This window comes from Gracilinanus agilis, chromosome 1 (assembly GCF_016433145.1).
Source record: "Gracilinanus agilis isolate LMUSP501 chromosome 1, AgileGrace, whole genome shotgun sequence".
Classification (NCBI taxonomy): domain Eukaryota; kingdom Metazoa; phylum Chordata; class Mammalia; order Didelphimorphia; family Didelphidae; genus Gracilinanus; species Gracilinanus agilis.
This window is the reverse complement of record NC_058130.1, coordinates 528,855,258-528,860,750: the sequence shown is the minus strand read 5'-3', so window position 1 is coordinate 528,860,750 and position 5,493 is coordinate 528,855,258.

The following is a 5,493-nucleotide window of genomic DNA, read 5'->3' as shown; positions in this document are numbered from 1 at the left end:
TAGCAGATTGGCTAAAATGAAAGAAGGGGAGAGTAATGAATGTTGTAGGGGATGTGGCAAAATTGGGACATTAATGCATTGCTGGTGGAGCTGTGAACTGATCTAGCCATTCTGGCTGGCAATTTGGAATCATGCTTAAAGGGCTATAAAAGAATGCCTGCCCTTTGATCCAGCCATACCATTGCTGGGTTTGTACCCCAAAGAGATCATAGATAAACAGACTTGTATGAAAATATTTATAGCTGCGCTTTTTGTGGTGGCAACAAATTGGAAAAGGAGGGTATGTCCTTCAATTGGGGAATGGCTGAACAAACTGTGGTATATGCGGGTGATGGAATACTATTGTGCTAAAAGGAATAATAAACTGGAGGAGTTCCAGGCGGACTGGAGAGACCTCCAGGAACTGATGCGGAGCGAAAGGAGCAGAGCCAGAAGAACATTGTACACAGAGACTGATATACTGTAGTAAAATCAAATGTAATGGGCTTCTGTACCAGCAACAATGCAATGACCCAGGACAGCTCTGAGGGATTTATGGTAAAGAATGCTACCACCATTCAGAGGAAGAACTGCAGGAGAGGAAACATATAAGAAAAGCAACTGCTTGAACGCATGGGTCGGAGTGGACATGATTGGGGATGTGGACTCGAAACTACCACACCAATGCAACCACCAACAATTTGGAAATAGGTCTTGATCAAGGACACATGACAAAACTAGTGGAAATGTGCATCGGCCATGGGTGGGGGGAGTGCGGGGGGTGAAGGGGAAAGTAGGAGCATGAATCATGTAACCATGTTAAAAATGATTATTAATAAATGTTTAAATTTTAAAAAAATACACACAGTGTAATTAAAAATAATTATATTATTTTATAAAAATAGAAGGTAATTTGAAAGGAAAGTCACTAGCAGTTGGTAAGATCAGGAAAGGCTTTATGCCAGTTGTATCTGAACTGTATCTTATAGGAAGACGGGAACTCAGTGAGGTGGGAATAAGAGGGATTGGATCATAGGCTTGAGGCATGGCCATTGCAAAGGGAGGAAAACTGGTCCAGGGGTGAGAAATGATGTATTGTTAATGAAGAACAGAGAGATGTCAGTTTGGCTGAGTCTCGCCCTGCAGGAGGGGGAATATCATCCAATGAAGTTGGAAAGAAAGGCCAGATTGTGCATGACATTAAAATCTAAACAGTGGAGTTTACAATGTGTTCCAGGGTAATGGGAAGCCACCGGAATTGGATAAGCAAGGGAGTAACATAGTCTTCACTTACGGAAAGTCACTTTGCTTTCTACTGTATGTAGAATGAACTGGAATAGTGAGAGACAAGAGGACTGTAGGGGACTGTTAAAATATCAGTTTCTGAATCTGACATTTATTGGCTATGTCTTGGGTAGGTCATTTCAACTCTTTGGGCTTCAGTTTCCTCCTCTATGAGATGAGGGCATTGAACTAGATTATCTAAAAGTCCCTTCTAGCTATAAATGCTATGATTCTATCCCCACACTGAGTTCCTTTGGCATACCACACTGCTTCCTTAAAGGGAAAAGGCATCAATAATAAAACAGATACACAGATTGGGGTGTGTGTGTGTGTGTGTGTGTGTGTGTGTGTGTGTGTGTGTGTGTGTGTGTTTTGGGGGGGAATGGGTTCATGATGTGTCCTACAGATAACATCTCATTCATGGGCTGGTTTTATTTGATCCTTGGAGTTTTTCCTAGTACAAGCTGGAGATCAATTTTATTGTCTGATTCTCTGTATCTTGATGGTTTCCATAACTGGGTTTAGGCTATGCAACCTTGGAAGATATCCGAGGCTCAAATGTATTCACCATTTTCCCCATTACTGCCTCCTCTGGCATTCTATAACTTGTTATGTCTTTCCTGAAGTCAGGTGCTGTTGAAGTCATGCATCTCTTTTTCTTGCTGTTATATTTGGGGTCCCAATACAATAGTAAGAAGGTATACAATGAAAAATTTCAACTGAGTAGACATGTGTGTTTCCAGTGGTCTTTCCTATTGTTAAGTGACTGACAGCACTATGAACATGAGCTGGGTGAATGTAACCAAGGATCTACATTTTGCTATAATATTTCAGAGTCCAGTTTCTTACTTGGTAGCTATTAACCAAGGAAATGTTGGTGGTAGATGAGAGAAAAATGTGGGACCAATAGCTCCACCCATGACCCCATAGTTGTAACAGTTTCATTCATTGTAGCTGTATTTGCTGCTTTGCTGATATAAACTCTTGCCAGTGTCTACAAGCTAAAGAAATTCTGTAAAGGAGCAATGCCAGCACATTGAATATGACCTTATAAAATGGAATTATGCAAAAATGTGACAGAAAAAAATTGTTTAAAGGGAAGCCATATTCATGTCATTATAATAATGAAAGTTGGTCACAGATGACAGATACTAAAATATGCCCCTCTTCACTGGGTATAGAGATGTGGGATTACAGAAGCAAAAATTTGCATGTGATCATTCTAGTCGATGCTTTTGCTTGACTATCTTCTTTTGTTATGAGGGATAGAAATATGTCTGAAAATGATATAAAAACAAAAGTTATCAATGGAACTGAAAAAACCTCAGGCAGAAGAAAATATAGACCAGGCAATTACTGGAGGAATGGTTGAAGCCTCAACAAACTGGAAAGTTTGGAACAGGAAAAATTTAGGGATAAGATGATGACTCTAATCCATCTTCCACATAGTTGTCAAAGCAATATTCCTCAAGTACAGGCCGGATCTTTTCACGTCCCTGCTTTGTTATAGTTTTTTCTAATTCAGAAAAAAGTTTTTTGGTAGTTTGATAGGTATAGCACTAAATGAGTAAATTAATTTGGGCAGGATGGTCATTCCTGCTTCCTGTTGATTCTAGTTTCAAATACAGACTCCTCTGAGCCCTTTACAATCTTGTTTTAGACTACCTTTCCAGACATAGAATTGTTCCCTTCATGTACTTTCTAGTTCGGCCAAAGTGGCCTGTTAGGTGTCCCTCACTCAAGTTGTCCCATCTTCCATCTCTGTGCCTTTATATATTCTGTCTCTTATGGTGGAACACTCCCCTCTCCCCTTTTACCACAGAGAATCTCTAACCACCTTTAGTTTTTAGTTTAAGTATCAACTTCTACCCAAGGCCATTTCTGATTGTTTTTTTTTTTAAAAAAACCCTTAACTTCTGTGTATTGGCTCATAGGTGGAAGAGTGGTAAGGATGGGCAAGGGGGGGGGGTCAAGTGACTTGCCCAGGGTCACACAGCTGGGAAGCATCTGAGGCTGAATTTGAACCTAGGACCTCCCGTCTCTAGGCCTGACTCTCAAGCCACTGAGCTACCCAGCTGCCCCTCTGATTGTTCTAAATGCTACTGCTTCCCCTTGAAATTAACTTGTATTTATTTTACATTTTATACAATTACATTTGCAAGTTTTCCCACGTAAAGCCTCCTAATGGTAGGAATTATTTTATTTTTGTCTTTGTATTCTTGGCACCTGGCAGAGAGTGACATAAAATTGGTGCTGATTGATCAAATGGGTTGATGGGGACATGACTGGAGATGTAGACTCTAAGTGATCACTCAAATGAAAATATTAATAATATGGAAATAGGTCTTGATCAATGACATGTATAAAACCCAGTGGAATTACTCGTTGGCTACAGGGGGAGGTGGGAGGAGAGGAAGGAAAGAATATGAACCATGTAACCATGTAAAAATGTTCTTAATTAATTAACTAATTAATTAAAAATGTTCAATTCAAATAAAAAAATTGGTGTTGAAATATAACTCTGAGGAGTCAGAGACTCTGGGTTCAGATCTCATCCCTAATGCTTGCTACCAGTATAATGCTGGACAAGTTCAGTAACTACCTTGGGTCACAGTTTCCTCCTTCATAGAATAAGAGGTTTTGACTTGATGGCCTCTGATTTTCCTTTTATCTCCAGATCTATGATCCTATGATTGATAGTAATGAAATTCAAGATTGATTGGTCATGTTAAGAGTGAGATGCCAAACAGAACATTCAGATGAACATTCTGACTCAATTTCCTCATCTGTAAAATGAGCAGGAAAAGGAAATGGCAAGCCACTCTAGTATCCGCAAAAAACCACCAAAAAACAAAAAACAACAACAAAAAAAACCCAAATGGGGTCACAATGAATTGGAGAAGTGAAAAAATACTAAAAAACAACAACAAAAATTAGACATATAGGAGTTGACGAAATTACCAAAGGAAAAAATGTAGAGATGAAAAGCCCAGTTGGGAACCTCACTGATTGCTCACAGAGTGACTAGAAGAAAGATAAGAAACTTTTCCTCATCAGATCCTATTTTATAGTTGATTAATTTGAAGTTAGGGCAGAAAAAGTATTTTTGAGCTTGTCATAAGGTAAACAATGAATTTAGTCAATAGTCTTTTCATTTTGGAGATGAAGTGTACCAGAAAGCTTTATAGAGTTTACGAATTGTTTTATGGATGTTAAAAGAAAATATTTCATATGTGCTGCTGCTGCTGACATTAGGTAAATATCCTGAAATTTCTTCTGCATCTAAGGTTGGAAATGGAATCAAGGTCAAGGCTGAGGATTGGAACTAAAGAGAAGGATGATGTGAATAGAGTGGAGAAGACCAATACAGCTATGCAGGTATTAACAAGTCAAAACATTTCCCAGTAAAAGTGCAAATATTTCTTAAGAAAAAGGAAAATCTAGGCAAAAAAATAGTTCATCATCATCATCATCATCATCATCATCATCATCATCATCATAGCACATATAGCCTTGTGGTGCAGTAAAAAGAAAAAGTATAAACAGGGCTCTCATGTAATACCTGTGTGACCTTGGACAGGTCATTCCAATTCTCTGGGCCTTGGTTTCCATATCCCCAAATGACTGTCATCATTTGGAAGTCACCTCTCCTATCCTTTCTCTTACTACCTGCTGGTCATTTAATGGACAAAATACACTTTGGATTAGAAGAGATCTCATCCTCAAGATAAGGGTGAGTTTCAGACAGAAAAGGTAGCAATAATACAGGTGGTTTCAGAAATCTGCAAGAGATGCATTTTTGCAGCCTTTTTAAGGGCAGTGCTCTGGACTTGGGCCTGCAGATTGAGAATGGTGAACACTGAAGTACATCCAGAATTCTACTTACTGCACAATTATTTTTCACGGGAAAGGTGCGAAGCCTCAGACTCTTTCAATGAAGGTTCCATTATTGTACAACTGTTTTGAGGAATGAATAAGGGCCCTTGCTATTTTGTATCATTTTTGCAAATTTCTTGTTACGTTTGTGAATTTTTGCTTAAGGAATCTGTACATGTTCTGGAGCATGGGTCTCAGTTCCCTGGTCTATCCCATCTCTGCTTTTATCTACAAAAGCCAAAAAGAAGTACTTAATTGCACAGTTTCTCCTCATCCTGAAGAGGGAATTAGAGCTGCCCAATGTTCATATGGCTTAAGAAATCCTCCATAAACCCCTCTTCATTGATCATATTA